The sequence below is a fragment of the Vicugna pacos genome, chromosome 3 (genome assembly GCF_048564905.1).
Source record: "Vicugna pacos chromosome 3, VicPac4, whole genome shotgun sequence".
Taxonomy (NCBI): domain Eukaryota; kingdom Metazoa; phylum Chordata; class Mammalia; order Artiodactyla; family Camelidae; genus Vicugna; species Vicugna pacos.
The window spans coordinates 11,678,979-11,702,202 of NC_132989.1; the positions used below are offsets into that span (position 1 = coordinate 11,678,979).

The 23,224-nt window shown below is 39.8% G+C and overlaps 1 non-coding gene across 1 annotated transcript; it reads right to left on the reverse strand.

Moving 5' to 3' along the window:
- Positions 1 to 14,735: 14,735 nt before the first annotated feature.
- TRNAV-AAC (transfer RNA valine (anticodon AAC)) lies at positions 14,736 to 14,808 on the reverse strand. Its single transcript has one exon. It is a non-coding gene; the product is annotated as a tRNA-Val (tRNA).
- Between the last annotated feature and the right edge of the window lie 8,416 nt (positions 14,809 to 23,224).

Here is a 23,224-nt window from a genome sequence, read left to right on the forward strand (position 1 = left end):
AGAATGGTGAAAGATTCAATTAGAAAAGAGGAAGGTCGTTCCATGCAGAGGAAGCAGCGTAACGTAAGCACTGGGGCGGAGAAATTTGGTATGTGCTAGTGGACATGCAGTTGTTAATGAGAGCCTAACAGAACGGAGGGAGTGGGAATGGAAAAAAATGGAATGAATCTGATGAATCTTTTGGAACTAGAATTGATCTGATGGCATATCAAGGAGGATAACACTCAGCACTCTCCCTGTCGTTTAATAAGCACATAATAAAGGGAACCTGCTGTTTCTATGTCTGATCATGGGGCAGGAGGAGACTTCAAACTTGGTAACGATGGATGCTAATAGCATTTCCTGAGATGACCTGGCAAAAGGAGGTTTGTGCAGTGATTATAAATTGAGATTGTTTCAGCTATGTTACGTTTTGGACCAGTCAGTTCTGTTATGATGGGACGTGTGTCGCATGTGACGTGCAAAAATGGTAGCATAGTTTTATACATGTTAAATGGTTGAGAAATGCATATAAACTGCAGTAAATATGGCTCTTTACCTTGCTAAAGACCTGAACTTTTGCTTGTGGAGACAGGCATCAGAAAGATTGCATTTGTGAATGTTGGTGAAGTGAAAACAGGATTGTCTGATTGGAGGACAGTTGTAACACATCCATGTGGGTGGATGTGGCTCATCATGCATTTGATGAACTGAGGCAGCTGATAGATGTGTGAGTGATTTCGTGTGTGTGTTTTGTTTCTTGTAGAGGGAATTATACATGAGCAAATGTAAAATTTGCATTATGCTCAAATATGTACCAAATACCCTAATATATCTATCATACTGCAGCAAATTGGTTTTCAAAGCAAGTGTTACAGCTGAACTGACTGTACCTATGGGACATTGAGAGGAAATTAAGGCAGAGGTAAGGTAGTCCAAAAGCCTTTATATAATGTACTTCTCTCTTTTTTTAATTTGCTTATTCTTTTTTTTTAATTGAATGTAAGATTCTTTAGTCTATAGTGCTTTACAATTTTCAAAAGTTTCACATGCATGATTTCATAAAAATCCCACAATAATCCTTTTTTTTCTTATCTCCTGTCCCACCGTTGCCCTCCCCCATTCCCTCTCCCCACTGATCACTAGTTTGTTCTCTATATCTATGAGTCTGCTTCTTTTTTGTTTTATTTACTAGTTTGTAGTATTTTTCAGATTCCACATATACAGGATATCATAAGTATTTGTCTTTTCTGTCTGACTTATTTCAATTAGCATAATGCCCTCCAAGTCCATCTATGTTGCTACAAATGGCAAAATGTCATTCCTTTTTATGGCTGACTAGTATTTCTCTCTGTATGTGTATGTGTGTGTGTGTGTGTGTGTACGTACCACATTTTCTTTATCCTTTCATCTGTTGAACACTTAGGTTGCTTCCACACCTTGGCAATTATAAATAATTGTAAATAATGTATGAACATTGAGGAACAATGCACTTCTCAATCAGCAATATCATCTTTAGGTATTTAACTGAAGGAAATATTAAGAGATGTTGGCCATGAATAAATAAAAAGTTTTTTAGAATGGTAAAAAATTTTAAACAAAGTTAAGGCCAACAATATGGAATTGGTAAAATAAATTATGGTCATCCATTAATGAAATGGATGAGATTTATAAAAATCTCATCAATCGTATTGATGAGAAAATATTTGTGATATGTTACCAAAATTTGAAATGATCATATTTCACAAGGCTCTTTATAGAATAGCGTTTTGTAAAACCTATAAATATGTATGTATATAGGACAAATGCTAAAAAGACATACTTGAACATTATCTCTGGACAGTGAGTTTATAAATGTTTTATCTTTGTCCTTTTTTGGTGTTTTTCTAGTATTTCAGCAGTGAATTTGTATTTTTTTTAAAAAGACAACTCGTTGGCTCATTCATACTAAAAAGCACAGCTTGGCTTAATTCAGGGATGCATCTGGTGTCTCCAGGACCCATCTTTCAGCTCAGCTTCCCCAGAGTGCCTTCATGGTCGGAGTCCCCTTCCATACTTTTCTGGGAATTGGAAGAAGGTTCCTGGCTCATGTCTAGAAGAAGAAAGCCTGTGTATATTTTTATGATTAAAAGAAAATACACTTGATTTTTAAAAGAATGAATAAGGTGTTATTGATGGAGCAAAGTCCTAGAAGTCAAAGACAGGAGTGTGGCCAGGGCACCTGGAGAAGAGCTAGCCTGGGATAGCAGGAGACTCACACACATTTTCTTTCCCCTTTAGCAAAAGGATTTCTCTGTGTGAATATGGATAGATTGCTGTGTATCCTCCCAGCTCTAATAGTCTCTGGTCACCAGAGATGGGTTACACCTCATTCCACCCCAGCCTGCTTACCATTCTAGTCAGGGATGTGTGTTTGGTATCATTAATCGAAATCACTTTTTCTGGAAAACAGAATACATTGGATTTTTTTTTTGGTGTGTTTAACCTTTTGGGCACATCAACTGGACATTATTTTTCAGCCACCAGAATGCTGTTACGTTAAATCTACCCTCAGGCTTCTCCAGCAGGATGATCTGGAGTTGCTGTTACACATATGTATAAATTATATGTCAAAACTGGTAAATTCTATAACTTATTTATTTGACAACATAATGTGACAGAATTTATGTTACCTGCAGAGTTGCTATGATGATCTGCAGTAGGGAATGAACCATGTCTAAATCATGAGGAAGGATGGAGGAATGCCATGTGTGGGAAGCGGCACTTTGGAGCCTGGAATTCTGAATCAAATATGGTGACATCCGAGGGTTCAGCATTTGCTAATAATTCAGAAAGCCTATCAACATTGTGTTGAGTATCCATTGACATCAACTTAGCTTTATTTATTATTATTTATTTTCCATGTCCTAGAACACGGAAAGGAAAGAAGGTGGTCTGGTGGGTACACAGTATAGACCTAGATGGAATGAGGTTTAACTGAGTCGTTGTTCATGTGTTAAGAGGGCAAGGTCATGGCAGGCAGATCACTGCTGTGACTCACATGGTTGGTGGACCATCTGTACCTTATTCTGACTTACTGAGGTTTTAAGATACAGATGTTTGGTCTCCAAGATCTACTGAGTCGGAATCTCGGGGCTCAGGACTTTAAATGTGCTTTCTCCTCCTTCCTTCTCTTTATGTATGCTGATGTATGAGAAGTGTTGGCAGATGGTGTCCAGAGGATGCTTCCTGGAGGTGAGATACGGGAACTGAGCTTGGTATTGGAAGATGGAGAGGAGCAGGGAGGGCTTTCTGGGTGGGAGGAGAGCCAGACACAAAGGCGGAGAGGCATGGAAGCAAGACGCACTCTGTGGGTGGTGGGAAAAGCAATACAGATGGAACAAATGTTATCAGTTGGGGAATACAGAAAAGACTGAAAAGTCATTGAGATATGGAAGTGAAAACCTAGCAATTCTGTACTTTTTTTCCATTTGTTGGATGATATAGATAGAAAATTTGACATTTACATGCACAACAAAATGTCATAACCATGTGTGGATTTTGATACCACCTCCCAACTCACCCCCTACCCAGCAGACACAAAACTCACATTTTCAAGGAAGTCAAGCAAATATTGGCATACTCTTTTTTATTCTGGTATTTGTAAACAAATTTAACAAGCCTGCAACAACAAAATGAAACACTGAAAGTTCTTAAAACATTGCAGTTTATAAGGAAAATAAATAAACTGATTAAGGAAAATAAGTTGGCTAATCTTTTCACAGTTAAATTTCATCTTAGGAAAAGAGTTTGGGGTTTAGATATCCACCCTGCTTACATAGAAGTGAGACTATTTCATGAAAAAATAGGCATAAATAAATTCTGTTACATTATGTTGTTAAACAAAAAAGTCATAGAATTTGTGAGTTTTGACATATAATTTATATGTATATGTTACAGCAAATTTTGCTTCTATTATCAGTTTGCATTTGATATAGTAATAGCTTTGTTGATGCTTTGGGTGTTTCTTATAGTATTCTTAATCATGTGCAATGAGGAGAGAAAGAAAATGTTCATTCTTCTGTCATCTTTCTCTGCTGTTTTCCATATTTAAAATTAGCTGACCTCCTCAGTGTTCAGGAGGAGTGTCAGCTGTTGGAAAACCCATGAATCCCCTGGCTGTGCCTGTGACATAGAGATGCTGGCATGAGAAGCAGCTCCGCTATGGCTACACCTGCATGATGCTCTTAGGAGTTTTGATTTGATGCTCATGTTCAAAGCTATAGTGAGTTTTCACTGTCACTGGCAGCCTGATGGGGATGACATGTCCTTCTGATCATTTAGTGAGCTGGCTTTGGCAAATCTTTCACCTGCATTGGGCCTTTGACTTCTCTCATTTCCTATATTTTAAAGCATCCTCTCATAAACACTCAAATTTGGCAACAGTTCATCGGGTCATCACTACCAGATGAGGGTGCCAAACAGAGATTTAATAATATGGTTTAACCTGGCAGTGAAACTCTACAAAATGGAAGTCCCTGTAAACTCAACTTCATACCACTTCAGTAACTCATACTTGTAGCAAAATGAAGAGCACAGGTAAAAAGCCATGAGTCATATACAGTCCCCACTTTGCTGGCTGAAAAAATCCACCCATTTTCCCCCTAACTTGAGAAATTGTATCAGGATGAGTCAATGACAGTGACTTGCTTTATTAAAGGACATCTTTGAATTTAATCTAATACATGGAAAGAATATATTGTTGGCAATCTCCAGTAGCTTAAATGTTTTTCATATTATGATACTTAGTGTTAAACCTGACAGTTGATGGAAACTTCCCACAGAGTGGTGGTGGTTGGCAGTGGGGGGTTCCCTGCAGGAGTGTGACATGATGAAGCTGAGGTATAATCTTCGGATGTGCAGGATGGAGTGGGGGTGTGGCTGGAGCGGGGAGGTCCTTGAGAAGATCATTTAATAACCCAGGGGAAAAATGATGTAGGCTGTCTCGGCTCTCAGGAGTAGGGCTTGGGAAGAGGGGTTGTCCGAGAGAGACTAAGTGGCAAGTAGTCTTTGGGGGAGACCAGTAGGAGGACACATATGGCATCTGTAAGAGAGGAATATTTTCCTGCGACATCCTGTCTCCGAGGAAGGTAAAAAGAACAAATCGGGGCAGTAATATGCTCTGTGTGGCAGCAAATAGTCGGGTTACCCTGGGGAGAGACATGAAAAACCTGTTTGCAGGGACTACAAGTCATTTCCATCTCCCTGGGCTGAGCGAAAGCCCCAGCTATGTGATTTCTTAGCCAATTATGGGAACTTGCACAACAAATGCAGTGCATTTAATGCAAGGCCACAAATCTGGGGCAACTTTATGTTTTGAAGATTTTCTTATTTCATCTGCGATTTTTTTTTCTTAACGGTTCTCACTTACGGGGACGTATGGTGGTGTGAAGTCAGACTCTGAGCATCTTCCTCTAGCATTTCTGTCTCCATCCTGCTTCCTGAGAGGCATGTACTGAACAACTTGGTGGATTTCTATCAGGGCCCTGCAGTCAGAGCACTCAGCCGGGCCTCAAAGTAGGTGGGGCTGGGGAAGGCAGTATGGATGCCCAGCAGTGGACTTCTTAATTGGCTATTTGTCCTTCCAGGAAAGGAGTCTGGCCTGAGGTTTGGAGTCCCTTTATGTAAAGAGAAGTTGACCATGAACAACTGGACACATGGTAAAAAGCCACTGAAAATCTCTAAAAGATTTGCTCCAAGGGTCTTCACCATTACTTAATTTCTCCTTTTCCCCAGTAATTCTTTGGGTCTCTTATCTTGAACTATGAGTATGGTGGCTCATGCCTCTCCCGCCAGGCTCTGCTGACAGATTTCATTCTAGTAGTCATTTACCCAGATTGTCTGACCACCAGAATATCCACAGGTCTGACTCCTAATGTTTTCAGCCAGCATGGAAGAGTTTGCCCCTCCACCAGCAGGGAGGAAGGAGACCCCTCTTTATTCTCTTCTCTAAATTTCCTCCTTCTAAAGTAATAATAATAATAGTAAAAAGAATTGAAGTAACTTTCTAAAACTATATACAAGGAGAATAATAAGACAGGAAGGACCTGTCTTCATATCCAGGTAGCAGTGGGGATAGGGATGTTACTGTCCAGGCCAGATGTCTTGGGTGAGCACCCCAAAGATATGTTCACCTCCTAATTCCTGGAACCTGTAAATGTTCCTTTATTTGAAAAAGACAAAACAAAACTCTTTGCAGATGTTACTAAGGTAAAGATCTTGAGATGAGGAAATCATCTTGGAATATATGGGTGGCCTCAAGTCCGATCACAAGCGTCCAGACAAAAATGGTGCAGAGTTGAGATTTCATATACATGAAGGAAGAGGTGGCAACGTGGCCACAGAGGCAAAGGCTGAAATGAGGGACCACAAGCTTAGGAGTGTTGACAACAGCCCCCAGGAATTGTGGGAAAAAACGGAATGGATTCTTCCCTAAAGCCTCTGGAGAGAATGTGGCCCCACTAACACTTGATTTCTATTAAGTGAAATGGATTTCAGACTTCTGGCCTCTAGGACTTTAAGAGAATAGATGTTTATTGTTGAAAGCCATCAGTTTGTTGTAATTTGTTACAGCAGCCACAGGAAATGAGTGCAGTTACAAAGCTGTTCTTTCCTGCACTTGACTGTATTAAAGATCCTGATCCCTAAGTGTGGCATGTAACACACAGAGAGTTGGGGGCCTGTGCACTACAGGAGGGAAAGCCCTTTTCATCTCTAAGAACATCTTTTTCCTAGCAGCAGGGGCCAGCAAAAGATTTCCTTAGGTTTTGCTCACCAAGTTGAGGGCTCATTCAGAAGCAAGGACGTAGGGCAGCAAGAGAGATGCATTTGCGAACACACCACATCTACCCAAAGTCTTTTTCCAGGTGGAAAGTCCATGGAAATAGTTTGGAAGGGGTCTCGTGTAGACTGGCTAGTGCTTTTTCCTGGGTCTGAATTTTCCCACCTGTAGAGTGAAAGATTTGCATTAGAGAACTGTAATTCTCCAGCAGTAGAAAATTTAAAATGTCAGATCTAAAAGGGATATGGTTAAGTCACATTGTCCATCCCAGCTGTTTCATAGATCAGAAGAATGGGGCTCAGATTACAGAAGTGACTTGTCCAAAGCCACTCGGCAAGCTGTTGGTGAAGCTAGGATTAGAATCTAGAATTTGGGGCTTCTGGTCCGCTTCTCCACTATCTTGCGGATTTTTGAAAGGATTGATTGCTGGGTGGATTTCAGGGTTCTGTAAACCCCCTGAATTTATATGACAACATTTTGTGAATGTCTATACATTTTCTTTTAAAAAAAGAAAATCTTTAATGTGATGCCCAAAAGTGCTTAAGGACTTTGCAAAAAAAAATCTATCAGTTAATTCAACAAAGATTTGTTGTGCCTCTGCGTATGTCAGACCCTCTTCTGGGCACTTAGAATGGAGCAGTAGACAGAGCAGCAGAAGTCCCTGCTTTCAAGGAGTTTATATCTTATAGATGGGGGTAAGAGACACAATGAATAAAATATATTGTGTATCAAGTGATGATGGATGTATGAATAAAAATAGAGCAGGAACAGGGAGTCCAGGGGACCACTTCCGGTTTAACTTGAATTGAGGTTAAATCTTCCCCACGAGTGCCCAGACTCCTTGCCTTGAAGATCAGGGGCACAGCACAGTGGAGGGACATGGCACGCTGTGCTCTGGCCGTTTCACACGGGGGCAGCTAGAGGCAGAGGCGGTGTCCTCAAAAAGCCGCTGATCCTGTTCACTTGATCATTTTCAGGGATGCCTGTGCCAGGAAAGTGAGCAATTCTTTGTCCTGAGCCTCCTGAGGCTGGTTACTGGGCTGTCATCACTTACAGGGGGCCCCATGCTGTCTCCTGCCCGAGGTGGTGATGGTTTCTGCATCAGCATTATTTATGACCTACTGCATCCCTGCCTCCCAGGGAGGCGAGGAAGACAGGGCAGGCAGGGAGGCAGGAGCAGCAGCTGATGGAGGTTCTGTGCTTGAGGATAAATAGAGGATAACATTTTAGTGTTGGTGCTGCTTCTTTTTCAAAGCATTTTGAGTGTGATTTGATCTTCACATGTTTCCTAGAGACATGACAAGTGCAGTTAATCCCATTTGAAAGATGTATCATCCAACACACCATCGAGGTGTGGGGTCATATAGCAGGTTAGAAGCAAGGCCAAGTATAAACATCCACATCCTCTTGTCTCCTTGCAAGGGTCCTTCCTCCTCTGTCCATATCCTTGATTTCATCCCTGTCACCTTTCTTTCTCTGATATTCCACATTCAATCCAGCAGCAAATCCTTCTCCTTGGAAATATGTCTAGAGTCTGACCTCTTCTCACCATCCCACCCTGACTGCCTTAGACTAGCCCACCGTTACCTCTTGCATGGACTGTTGCAGTAAACCATTAACTGGCCTCCCTGCTGCCACCTTTACCCCCCACCCCCAGTTTCCAGTCCATCCTTCACTCAGCAGCACAGTATCCAAGGGTGACTCTTTTAAATATAAGTCAAGTCTGCTGGAGAAGCTGTGGAGAAAGGGGAACCCTCCTACACTGCTGGTGGGAATGCAGTTTGGTGCAGCCACTGTGGAAAACAGTATGGAGATTCCTCAAAAGACCAGGAATAGACTTACCATATGACCCAGGAATCCACTCCTGGGGATATATCCAGAAGGAACCCTACTTCAAAATGACACTCGCACCCCAGTGTTCATAGCAGCACTCTTTGCAATAGCCAAGACATGGAAACGGCCTAAATGTGCATCAACAGATGACTGGATAAAGAAGAGGAGGTCTATTTATACAATGGAATACTATTCAGCCATAAAAACTGACAGCATAACGCCATTTGCAGCAACATGGATGCTCCTGGAGATTGTCATTCTAAGTGAAATAAGCCAGAAAGAGAAAGAAAAATACCGTATGAGATCACTCATATGTGGAATCTAAAAAAACCAAAAAACAAAACATAAATACAAAACAGAAACAGACTCAGAGACATAGAATACAAACTTGTGGTTGCCAAGGGGGCGGAGGGTGGGAAGGGACAGACTGGGATTTCAAAATGTACAATAGATAAACAAGATTATACTGTATAGCACAGGGAAATATATAAAAGATCTTGTGGTAGCTCACAGTGAAAAAAAATGTGACAAAGAATACACATATGTTCATGTATAACTGAAAAATTGTGCTCTACAGTGGAATTTGACACAACATTGTAAAATGACTATAACTCAATAAAAAATGTTTAAAAAAACAAATAAAAGTCAAGTCAGGTTGATCTCTGCCTAACACCCCAGTAGCTTTCCATCTCAGAATAAGAGCCTGAGTTCTTCCTGTGGCCCATCTCACCTCTTGCTCCCATTCACCTATTTTCCCCCTCTTCTTCCTTTTTCTCTCTCTGCCTCAGCCACATTGGCTCTGCTATTTCTTGAATTTGACACATACATTGCCGTTTGGGAGACTTTGTGCTGGTTCTTCTCTCTCTACTTAAGTGGGAGTTCTTCCTCCAGATATTTCCACTCCGTCTCCTCTTCTTTATTCCTGTCTCTGCTTAGACACATGTTAGCCCATCCAGTATAAAACAGCAGCTCCTGTCACTCCCTGTCCCCTGATACTGCTTTCTTCTTCACGGCATTTATCAGTCCCTGATGCTGCACGATCGTTGTTCATTTAGTAATTGTTTCTGCAACTAGAGTGTAGCCTCTACGAGCGCAATGACTTTGCTTTAATCACTATTCAAGCCCTAGTGCCCCACAGAATGTCAGGCATGTAGCAGGTACCTTCATCTGTTAAACAAATGAAAAACATCCCTTTAACCAAGAGCATTTACTGAGAATGCTTAACAATGATAATGAGTGTGTGAAAGGCTGTGTTAGTCTTCTCTGGGTACCATAAAACACCACTACAGACAACAGGATGGTTTAAACAACGGAAATTTATTTTCTCACACTTCTGGAGGCTAGAAGTCCGAGATCAAGATTCCAGCATGGCTGCGTTCTGATGAGTCCTCTCTCCTTGGCTTGCTGACGACACCTTTTTGCAGTATCCTAACATGGCCTTTTCTCTCTGTGCGTGCATGGGGAAAGAGATTTCTGATGTCTCCTTCCTCTTATAAGTACACCAGTCTTATCGGGTTAGGACCCTACCCTTAGAACCTCATTTAACGTTAATTACCTCCTTTAAGACCTTATCTCCTAATTTACACATTAGGGGTTAGGGTTTCAACATACTAAATTTTTGAGGTGTAGGGGCACAGTTCAGTCCATAACAGAGGCTAACATGTATTAATCACCCACTATGTGCCAAGCTCTGTGCAGAAACAGTTTACACATCCCTACCCCAAGCAGACCTTTGATTTCCTGGTTCCGAGATTCTTTGCGTGCATCCCAGTGGTGGTTTGAGATCTGGAGACAAGGCAGGTCCTGGGCAACCCAACACAATCAGAGAAGGATAAAGAAGCTTGTACCTAAGACCTCCTGTTATTTCTGTCTTGTATCCTTTGCTCATATCAAGGTTTGTTTCCTGCGGATAAACTGTTGGAGTCTTGTGCGTCCTTTTAGCAATGAACCCTCTTAAAGTGATTAACATGTTATTAACATAACTGAATAGCATTTCATTGCATGAACACACTATGATTTGTTAACCTACTCACCTATTTCAACATTCCAGTTTTAGGCTATTATCAACAATGGTACTGTGGAAATTCTGCACAAGTCATTTTGAGGACATATGTTTTTATGTCTCTTGGGAAAATGCCTGTTAGTTTGTATTCTCTATTGATTCCCTAATGTTCTCTATGTGAAAAATCATATTGTTTGTGATAAAGACAGATGTACGACTTTTAATCCAAATTTTATCCCTTTTCTATCTTTTTTTTCTGCCTTATTGCCATAACTAGCCTCTCCAGCACAGTGTGAATAGAAACGGTGGGAACAGACAGACTCCTTTTTCTGAATCTTAGATTGAACGTATTCAGTATTTCACCATTAAATATGAACTTAACGGTAGTATTTTTGGTAGGTACTTTCAATTAGATTGAGAAAATATTCTTCCATTGCTAGTTTGTGGAGGGTTTTGTCTTTAATGGGTATTAAATTCTGCCAAATGCTTTTTCTGCATGCATTGTGATGATATATGTGCTTTTCCTTTTATTGTTTAGTGTTGTAAATTATATTGATTAATTTTTCAGTGTTGAACTGACTTTGTATTCCTGGGACAAACCTCACTTCGTCATGATATATTGCCCTTTATATATGTTTCTGGATTCAATTTGCTAATATTTTATTGGGCAGTTTTGTATCTGTATTCATGAGGGATACTGATTTGTAATTTTCTCATACTGTCCTTGTCAGGTTTAGGTGGCAAGGTTACTGTGGCTGCATACAATCAGTGGGAAAGAATTCTATTCTCCTTTATTTTATCAAAGAGTTGTTGTCGTATTCATTTTGTTTCTTCTTTGTGTGTTTGATAGAATTTACCAGTGAGTCTATCTGGACTTGAGTTTTGTTTGGGGAATGGTGTTTAATCATGAATTTTACCTCTTTAATAGATGTAGGCTTCTGTGGCTTTTCTATTTCTCCTTGTATTAGTTTTGCAAAGTTTTGTTTTTCAAGGAATTTTTCATTTCATGTAAGTTGTCAAATTTATTGGAATAAAGTTTTCTCTAAGAGTCTCTTTTTATTGTTTTAGTGTCTGTAAGCTCTGTGGTGACAAGACCTTTTTCATACCCACTGCCGGTGATTTCTGTTCTCTTTTTCCCCCTTGGTTATTCTGGTTAGGTGTTTGTCAGTTTTGCTTATCTTTTCAGGAAAAGAGCTTTTGGTTTTGGCAATTTTCTCTTTTCTATGACTTCACAAATTATGTTGATTAATATGTCTGCTTACTTTGGATTTTGCTGTTTTTTTAAAGGTGAAACTTTGGTCATTGATTTTAGACTTTTCTTCTTTTTTTGTATAACCATTTAAAAATACAAGTCTTTCTTTAAATACTGCTTTAATTGCACTCCACACATTTTGATATGTTGGATTTTTATTTTCTTTCCGTTTAGAAATATTTAAAAGTTACTTTTATGGTTTCTTCTTTGACCTTTGAATAACTTAGAGGGATGTTTAATTTCTAAGTATTTGGGAATTCTCTAGATATCGCATAATTAATGGCTTCTAAATTAATTCTACTGGACTAAGAGAACATATTTTGTGTAATTTTAGCCCTCTCTGATGTCACCCCAAATATCATCTGTCTTGGTGATTATTCCATGTGCATTTAAAAAGTATGAGTTCTTCAGTGTGGGATGTATGTATGGTCCCACAAATATCAGTTAGTTTAAATCAACTATGTGGTGTATATTTACTAGAGTGCATCCTTGTTAATATTTTGGCATACTTATTCTATCAGTTCCTGAGACTTGGGTATTAATATCTCCTACTATGATTGTGACTTGGCCTAATTCCTTTTATTATTTTTAATTTTTGTTTCAAAGATACTGGAAGTTTATCATTAGGAGGATATACATGTACGACTGTTAAGTCTTCTTGGTGAATTGACCCTTTGCCTCTGTGAAATGTACGTGCTCATCTCTGTGAATACTCCCTGTCATAGAGTCTGTGTGGCATTGATACAACCCACATAAGTTTCCTTATGCTCACCCTTTGCATGGTGCATTTTCCTTTTTTTAATTTTCAACTTGTTTATATTTTGTATTTAAAATGAGTGGAAATGGTTCTCACTTTTTGTCCAGTCTAGTAATTTCTACCACTTATTTGGAGTATTCAATAATGCATATGTTTGATGTAATTGTCAGTATGGATAGATTTTAATCTATCATTTTGTTATTTCTTGTCTGTTTTATCCTCTGTTCTTTGTTTTTCCTTTCCCATCTTTTGTGTTGAATAAAGTTATTATGGTCTATCTTGTGTCTTTTAAAAGATCTAACTCTTTGTATTGTATTTGTAATGTTTGCTAAAGGGATTACAGTATTTCCTTAATGTATCACGGTGTAATTTGAATTGATATTATACCACTTTGCATTCAATATAAGAACTTTCCAAGAGGTTACTTCCATTTACATTCCTTCCTATCTCAAGTTTTTTTATTGTCATATATTTCCTCATACATATGTTACAATCCCCATGATACATTGTCAGTACCCACCATTTAGAGCCAAAGACTTTTACAATATTTAAGAAAATAAATAAGAACAACCTTTTAAAATTACTTATGTATTGACCATTTCCAGTCTTCTTTATTCTTCCCTATAGATCAGTGTTTTCATCTGGTATCATTTCCTTTCAGCCTGCAGAACTTCCTTCAGCATTTCTTTTTGTGTGAGTGTGTTAACTTCAGATCCTTTCAGTTTTCACGTATTACAAAATGTCTTTATTTAACTCTGATTTTTGAAAGTGGGATATCGAATATGTTTGACAGTCTTCTTTTCCAGGACTTTGAAGATGTCTCTCCAATATAATCTGGTCTCCATATTTCTGTGAGAAGTCAGCTGTCACTTGTATCATTATCCCCTTGTGTGTTATGTGTCTATGTACTCTGGCTGTTCAAGATGATTTCTTTATCTTTGGTTTTCGGGCATTTGTTTATGATAGACCTATCGTTTAAAAAGTCCTGCTTGAGTTTTACTGAGTTGCCTGGATATGTGGAATGCTGTTTATGTTAATTTTGGGAAAATTTCAGCTATTGTTTAGACAGATTTTTTTCCTACCCTAATCTCTCTTTCCTCTTCTGAGATTCTGATTATGTCATTTGGTAATGTCCAAAGATCATCAAGTATCATCAAATTTTCTTTCAATATAATTTCTCTCTTTGCTTCAGTTTGGATGATTTCCACTGAACTTACTTCAAATTTATGAATCTTTTCTACTGTACTGTCTAATCTGCTATTAATTTCATCCAAATACATTTTTACTTCTGATAATCATGTTTTACACCTGTGAAATATCTGTTTGTTTCTTTTTTAGAGTTTATGTATCTCTGCTGAAATTCCCCAACTTTTGACTCATTAATCTATCTTATCCTGTAAATATTTAAAACATTTATCATGTTTATTTTAAAACATCTCTTAATCTGCTGATTTTATTATCTAGGTCTGTAATAGTTAATTGTATGTGTCAACTTGACTGGGTCAAGGCTTCCCAAATATTTGATCAAATGCTATTCTGTGTGTTTCTGTGAGGGTATTTGTAGATGAGATTAAGCTTTAAGTCTGTAGACTTGAGTAAAGCAAACTGCCCTCCCTCGTTGGTAAGCCGTATGTGATCAGCTGAAGCCTTGAGTAGAACGAAAAGGTTGATTCTCAGTGGAGTAAGAGAGAATTCCTCCTGGCCTTCAAACTGGGACATCAGCTTCTTTCTTGCCTTCAGATTTTTACTGCAACATTGACTCTTCCTGGGTCTCAAGTCTGATGTTCTTTGGGCTGAAACTAACTATTGGCACTCATGGGTCTCCTGCTTGCTGACTCACCCTGCAGATCTCAGGACTTCGCAACTTCCATAATTGTGTGAGCCAATTCTTATTATAATCTCTTTATCTACCTATCCATTTAATTTATTTAATTTATTTCTATATCATATAATATATAAATGTAACAAATCTCTCTATATATATACATATATGTATATATGTATGTATTTATATATCATATCTCCTTGGTTCTTTAAGAGTTTTTTCTTTCTTTCTTTTAATTTTTTTATTGTTCTTTTTTTTTTTTTTAAATGAAGGTACTGGGGATTGAACCCAGGACCTCATGCATGTTAAGCAGGCACTCTACCACTGAGCTATACCCATCTGCTCCTTGGTTCTGTTTCTCCAGAGAACTCTGACTAATACAGGGTAATTTGTGAATTTCTTTCTACTGACTAATTTTTCCCTTGACCACATGTCACTTTTTCCAGTTTCATCTCGTATATAATAATTTTATTATTGTGTTCTGGGTATTTTGTACAATATGCTTTAGAGAGTCTATATTCTGTTACCTTTCTCTGAAGAGAATTGAATTTTATTTGAACAGGGAGTTAAATTATTAGTGAAGCACCTGGTCCTTTTCAAGGCTTAATTTTATGCTTTGTTTGAGTGGGTCTATTTTGGATTTATACTTAGTCCTAGGGTGAATTCCTTAGTGTTGGGAAGTAGTCTTTTCCCCTAAGGCATGGCTTTTCTGGAGTTCAGTGGAAAGTTTGAGATGTTTACCAAGACCCCGTAACTTGGTAGAACTTGAATTCCAAACACTGTCTGTCCTGTGGCAGGATGCTGCTGTTGCCCACGTTTCTGTTCCCTCTTTCAGCCTTCCAGTTTTTGCTTTCCTCTTTAGCTCCTAAGAGCCTCATTCCGTGAATACACAGTTCAGAAATCAGCCAAGAATTTGAAGAGTTTCTATTCAGATTTTGAGGGTTCATTCCTCTTTGGCTCCTTCCCTTTCTCGATTTCCTCCTTAATTTCTAGACACTCTGTCAACCTTAAACTCTTTCCTCCAACACTTCAGGCCGATAAAATGGGAGTTTTTTTGCCTGAACTCTATCCACCAAAAATTTTACCACATGGACTGGAGAATGCCTTCACAGTAAAGTGCAAGTAATTGTAGCTCTCAACCACGGAGGGCCCCTTCTTTCAAGGTTTGAATTCCCTTCAGTTTCTGTTTGCTTTTACTGGCTCTCTTGAGTCTTCAAACAGCTGTTTTAAAATACTTTTCCCAAGTTAGTAATTATTACAGCTGGAGTTCAGTCTCTGCCACTATTAGAAGCCAGAAGTCCCTGGGCGTTGGTTTAATTGTACAGTGCCTTATGGCAAGGTATTTTCACCTCTCTCTGCCTCAGTTTCTCCTCCTGATTGTTGGGAGTATTAAACAAGGTCAGGAATAAAAATGACAGAGTCCAGCACATAATAAACCCTCAGGAAACTTGGGCCATGTTATACAGCTAGAGTTTGAATCCAGTCTGGCTGCAGAGCCTTCATCATTGTGCTGTGTTGTCCATACCTGCAAATGTGGTACACGATGTTCAGTGGGTTTGGACTGTCCTGTTTCACAGACAGGACATAGAGGCCCTATGAGGGGAAGGGGCAGAGGCCAATTCTATAGAAGTAGGCAGTTAAAAGGGAACTTTAGAGCCGGGCTTCTTACCTTGGGGTTCATGAACACATGTAGGTACAATGAGTGGATTTCAGGCAGGTCTCGTCTTCTTGAATCTGAATTATGAAGTGTGTGTGTGTGTCTATGTGTATACGCATGTGCATTTTTCCCAAGATGGGGGTTTATGTGCTTCCATCAGATTCTCAGAGAGGTCTGTGACTCCAAAACGCAAGAAGCATGGTTATTCTGAACACTTTTGGGACCCTATTGATAACCTGATCTAAGTTATGGACACCCTTCCAGGAAAAAAATACCTTTGAGATCATTAGATGTGATCATATTCTATAAAAGAGGGAGTAGAGGCTCAGAGAAAAAGAATGATACACTCAGGGGTGGGTGGAGTAGTGGTAGTACTGATGATGTGAAGATGATTCACTGAGTACATAATACATTCAGGGAGCTGCCCTAAGCACTTTATTTAATTTATTTTTTGAGGGTTTTTTTAAATTGAGTTATAGTCATTTTACAATGTTGTGTCAAATTCCACTGTAGAGCACAATTTTTCAGTTATACATATATTCCTTGTCACATTTTTTTGTTTCACTGTGAGCTACCACAAGATCTTGTATATATTTCCCTGTGCTATACAGTATAATCTTGTTTATCTATTCTGCATGTGCCTGTCAGTATCCACAAATTTTGAAATCCCAGTCTGTCCCTTCCCACCCCCTGCCTCCTTGGCAGCCACAAGTTTGTATTCTTTGTCTATGAGTCTGCTTCTGTTTTGTATTCATGGTCTTTTTTTTTTCCCCTCAATTCCCCATATAAACGATCTCATATGGTATTTTTCTTCTCTTTTTGGCTTACTTCACTTAGAATGACAATCTCCAGGAACATCCGTGTTGCTGCAAATGGCGTTATGTTGTTGGTTTTTATGGCTGAGTAGTATTTCATTGTATAAATATACCACCTCTTCTTTATCCAGTCATCTGTGGGACATTTAGGCTGTTTCCATGTCTTGGCTATTGTAAATAGTGCTGCTATGAACATTGGGGTACAGGTGTCATTTTGAAGTAGGGTTCCTTCTGTATATATGCCCAGGAGCGGGATTCCTGGGTCATATGGTAAGTCTATTCCTGGTCTTTTGAGGAATCTCCATACTGTTTTCCACAGTGGCTGTACCAAACTGCATTCCCACCAGCAGTGTAGGAGGGTTCCCTTTTCTCCACAGCCTCTCCAGCATTTGTCATTTGTGGACCTATGAATGATGACCATTCTGGCTGGTGTGAGGTGATACCTCATTGTAGTTTTGATTTGCATTTCTCTGATAATTAGTGATCTAGAGCATTTTTTTTATGTGCCTATTGATCATTTGCATTTCTTTCTTGGAGAATTGTTTGTTTAGGTCTTCTGCCCATTTTTGGATTGGGTTGTTTGTTTTATTCTTATTAAGTCATGTGAGCCACTTATATTTTCTGGAGATCAAGCCTTCATCGCTTTCATCGTTTGCAAAAATTTTCTCCCATTCTGTAGGTTGTCAGTTTGTTTTACTTATGGTTTCCTTTGCTGTGCAAAAGCTTGGAAGTTTAATTAGGTCCCATTTGTTTATTCTTGCTTTTATTTCTATTGCTTGGGTAGATTGCCTTAGGAGAACATTTTTGAGATGTATGTCAGATAATGTTTTGCCTATATTTTCTTCTAGGAGGTTTATTGTATCTTGTGTTATATTTAAGTCTTTGATCCATTTTCAGTTTATTTTTGTGTATGGTGTAAGGGAGTGCACTTTACATGGATTGTCTCATATAATTATCATATCAACCCTGTGAGGAAATTACAGTTTATTTTATTTTTCAGCTTTATTGAGGTATAATTGACAAATTAAATCATAAGATATTTAAAATGTACAGCATGATGATTTGATATACATATACATTGTGAAAGAATCCCCCTCACTGAGTTAACTGATACATCCATTACCTCACATATTCACCTTTCTCTGGGGAGGAGTGAGAACTTTAAGCTCTACTCTCAGTGAATTTCAATTATACAGTAGAGTGATATCAACTGTAGTCACCGTGTTGTACATTAGATCCTCAAACCTTATTCATTTTATAACTGAAAGTTTGTTTTCTTTTACAGAATTTCACTATGTCCTCCAACCACAGCTCTGGCAACCATTTTTCCAGTCTCTGTTTCTGAGTGTGACTTTTTTTTTTTAAGATTCCACATATAATTGATACCATGCAGTATTTGTCTTTCTGTTTGGCTTATTTCACTTAGCATAATGCCCTCCAGTTTCATCCATGTTGTCAGAAATGACAGGATCTCCTTCTTTTCTAAGGCTGAATAATATTCCACTGTGTATATGTGTATGTGTGTATGTGTGTGTATATATATGTCATTTACACATGTATGGTACGTATGTATCATGTCTTCTTTATCCATTCATCTGTCAATGGACACTTAGGCTGTTTGCATACTCGGCTATTGTAAATAATACTGCAGTGAACATGAGAGTGCAGTTATTTCTTTGAGATAATGGCTTTGTTTCCTTTAGATATATACCCAGGAGTGGAATTGCTGGATCATAAGGTAGTTCTGTTTTTAGTTTCTTGAGAAATCTCCATAGTGGTTGCACCAATTTACATTCCCACCAATGGTGCACGAGGGCTCCCTTTTCCCCACATCTGCATTAACTTCATTTTATCAATGAAGAAACCAAGGTACATAGAGTTTAAGTAACTTGCTCCAATATCACACAGCTAGGAAGTGACTGAGACGGTGATAGAGCCCAATTCTCTTGACTTCTATCCTGAGACTCTGGTCATAACACACAAAGAACAGAAGGAAGCTGGTCCCTGTCCCCTGGAAGCTGCCCCTGCTGATAGCTCACTCGTAGAAGGTGGCATTCCTGGTATCGGTATGAGACACTGGCAAGGTATATCACTGAAGGCCCCATGGGTGGTGAAAATGCCCTCACCTGGGAGGTAGCTTCCCAGTCACTACTTGCGGTGACACTTACAGATGGGACACATCTTCTTAACAAATAAGAATCTAATGAATTAGGTCTTATCTAATTATGCATTCTGCATTAAGCCATGCCTTTCCCTGCCTGATGCTGCCGACATAATTAAACTTAATGTATTTTTAACGATGTCTTCTTAACTCAGCATTCACATGCAATTAGCATCAAACAGGGATGAGCTGTCTCAGGTCCAGGGGCTGTTCTCCACCATGCCCCCGTAAGACTCAGGTTCAGATATGAGTGAATCATAGACTTCAAGGTTTGCCGAAGGGTAAGGATGACTTGTAATGCTAGTCATCCTAATTTGAGCAGCAAGATGGCACTCTCTTCTAGTTTGGCTTCAATTCCAGGTCTCATGTCTCTGAAACCATGTGTATGTGTTGTATATTTTGTTTTGTTTTGGACCTGAATTATTGGCTGGCTAGAGGTAAAGACAAGGCCAGGAAAACAATGTGTGAGGAAAGGAGCCTTGTACTGGGAGTAAAGATACCTGGGTTCTGGCAAGTAACATCCCCTGTTTGAACTTTAATTTCCTTATCTGTAAAAGGTGAGGACTAAACTAGATAATATTTATGATTCCCCTCCACTCTGGGGATTATTGTTTAAATATGGTCTCTCTGCTGCTGACCTCTCCTTACCTCCAGTCCATCCTCTTCACGACTTCTAGTAACTTCCAAACATGATCTGAATCACTCCCCTCATTAGAAACTCCCGTAACAGTGGAACTACCAGTATTTATTATTTACAGTGCAATAGACGTTTATATTTCTTATCTCACCTCATCTTCAACAGCCCAGTGAAGTTTGGAATTTTGTCATTTTTACTCACGAGGGGACCGTGATTTGGATGAAAAGATTTTCTCAGCTCAAACAGTTGGAAAGTGGTGAGGACCAGCATGTACTTGTCCACAATCCGTGGCCCTTCCGGCAGGTTTGCTGTGGCCAACAGAAGCAGTTGGAGGCCTAGGCAGGCATGCATAGCCCTCGCGATCTTGTCCCAGTTTGGTATTTCTAACCTCATCTCTCCTCTCTCACACTGTTTGTTGCCTCTTCCTCCACCACTCATCAGTGCCAGTCCTTTCACAGCTACTCAAATGTATCCTGATACTCAACCCGTGTGTTTTCGCTCAGACTTTCCCCTCTGCTTGTTTTACCCTCCTTCCCTGTATCACCCCATCACAGCTTCAAGGACCCGTTCAGCATGTTTCCTTCCCCATGTTTTTTAAGTACTTTATTTCTACCGCTAACCCAGGAAAGGCTTTGACGTGCCATAACTGAGTTATTCATGTGTATCTCAATTCCCTAGCTTGATTGTGAACTGCAGAGGATAAGGGATGTTTATTATGCCTCTCTTCTTCCTCTCCTGCACCTGATGTGTAATTCTGTGCTTATCCATAGTTGACTCTGATGCAAGGGTGAGAGTCAACAAACTTAGCAACTGGTATGGTATGTGAACTGACCCAAGGGAATGGACTCTGGCTGTACTCGTGTGTACATGTGGAACAACAACCATTCCCTGGTGTGCGTACAGGGAATTGAAACGGCCATTGGAAGGGCTGCTAAATGCATTCCTTGTTAGTTCCCTCCCACTCTACTGCCTCCAGAATGATCTCCTGCATGCCCTGCTCCAGGTGGTCTCCCTTCCAGTATGCTTCCTCTGATCTCACTTCCACTTCACTTACCATGTTCTAGACCTCTGTTTCCATCCTCGGACCCTTTGCCTCACTCCAGCCTCAGGAGCTATGTTCTCTTTGTCCTCTGGCATATGTGGCCTCTTCTCATGGCTGGCTCCCTGACATTGGTCAGCTCTCTGCTCAGACATCATCTTAGAGGGGCTCCCTCACCGTCCTGCTAAAAATCCTCTCTGTCTCCCTCCACCCAGTCTCTCACACCACTCTGATTATGTCTTCCAGAGCACCCATTACAGTTTTTTGTTTACCTATTGGCTTCGTTATTAATGTTCTATTCCTTACCGGAATGTGTGTTCCACGTGTGGACCTTTGCTGTTTTGCTCACAGCTGTATCTCCAGTTGGTACATAGTAGGTACTCAACAAACTCAATTATCTGTTGAATAAATAAACGAATGTGAATGAATGAATATCACAGGAAACCTCTTTCATTTGAAAGGAGTTAGTACTGCCATGCACGGGCTAGGCGTGTTGCTGGGCACGGGAACATGTAGGGATGAGTCAGGAGTCAGGAGTCTAATCTCGGGAGGTGCTTTTGTTGCAGGTAAACCCTTCCAGTGGCACCAGTGCTGGGACATTTTTTTCCTGGGAGGAGGCACAGGTACTCTAGCTGTAAGTGGGGATTTGGGGGGACTGGGCCTCTTCCATCAGCTAGTGTCCTCGGGTTTACTCTCTGTATGGCTCTGCACCCTGCTGTGAGACTGCTTCATTCTTCTCTCTCCCAAGGGCAACCCCTCCTCACCTCTGCGCTCTTCTCCTTCCTCCATGAACCCATCTCGCATGTGGCTTGGCCTTGTCGTGGTTCTGTCTCAGCTCTGATGCCTCCTTTCCTGGTCTTGCTCTCCTAGCAAGTCTCTCATTTTCTTACATTCCCTCGTCCTCCTTCCCGAGGCACAGACAAGGATTGGTTCAGTCCCTCTCTCGATGCCAGACCACAGGAGGTTGCCAGCTAGCCTTGGGAGTGCTTTTACTTGCATCAAGTGCAGCTTCTTGGACAGCAGAGGCTGTGGGCGGGACAGTCAGCTTAGTAGTAGTGGGGCAGATGGTACTTGACATCCCCAGAGGAGCATTCATTAATATAAGACAGGCACAAAATAACTAGATTACACAGTAAAGCAGAAGGATTCCATATGAATGACACAGTGGTATTGGGAATCAGAAAAGGGAAAGATGACTTCTAGCCTGAATGGGGTCATTGATTCGTTTTCCCTCTTTAAAAAGAACAGTTTTCATGAATCCTAAATAAGAAGCTTCTTGGAAGTATCAAAGAGAAGACAGGAAAAATGGGTTATGAGATACATACGCAGGGACCACATCTAAGTCCAAAGTTCTATTTCTCTTTTATTGGGAGTTCACATTTTGATGCATAAGCTGGGACTTTACTTAAATGCATTTGTCCTACATATTTTCAAAAGGCAACTGTGACTATTGCATAGACTGTTTAGTTTCAAGGACTTTAAAGAAATGCTGTGGTTTTCCATTGTGTGTTCTAAAAGAAAGCTGGATTTGAGTTTGGGAGTTGTCATTACTTAGGGCATGCCAGATCTTAGTAGCAAACAGATTCAAATGTGTATGGGCCAACAAAATAGAAATTGATTGGTTCACATAACAGTCAGAAGTTCTGATGGGTGGGATGTGTGAGGTAGCTACTCCATGTAGCCAACCAGTCGTTAGCTATATAAGAAAAAAAAGCCTGGAGTGCTATCCATGGGACTTTTAACGAGTCACACCTGGAAGTGGCATAAGTCCTTCTGCTCATCTTTCATTTACTAAGCTCAATCACATGGCCACATGCGAGGGATGGTGGGAAATGTAGCCTACATGCCTAGGAAGAAGAGAAAATGGATTTGGGTCAGCAGCGTTTAGTCTCTGCCATATTTTTCAAAAGAAGAAATCTAGAAATTAAGAAGCAGTCTAAAAGATTTTGCAGTTTTCTAAAACAGGAGAAACGCTACTGCAAAGTATAACTACTTATTTTGGACACCTTCATATAGCTTATTTTCATTTTCTCTTTCAAGTTTAAATCTAAGAATTTGAGAGGAAGGACCCTGAAATTCTATGGCCTTAATTTATAGATGAGGTCCAGGGAGGTTTTCTCAGAATACTTCAATCTCTTGCTTGACTCTGTCATCTTACTCTCAGTACAGAAGGAGCATTTTGTTGGAGAAACACTAGGATCTGTGTTTAGAAGTTAAAAAAAAAAACCCCGCAAATTCGATAACTATTGAGAATCATAGTCTATTTGGAAGTAGATGCAAAGCGACCTTCACGTCTGAGTTTCTCCTGCAGCATCTTGAATCTGAGTTCCATTCCTTGGGGACACTTAAAACAAGTCTATTCCCTGTTTTATCTCACACCCCTGGGACAGTGTCATGGTTCTCAGGCAGTTTGCTCTGGAGTTCTAGGGTTTCTGGGGTCATCTTCT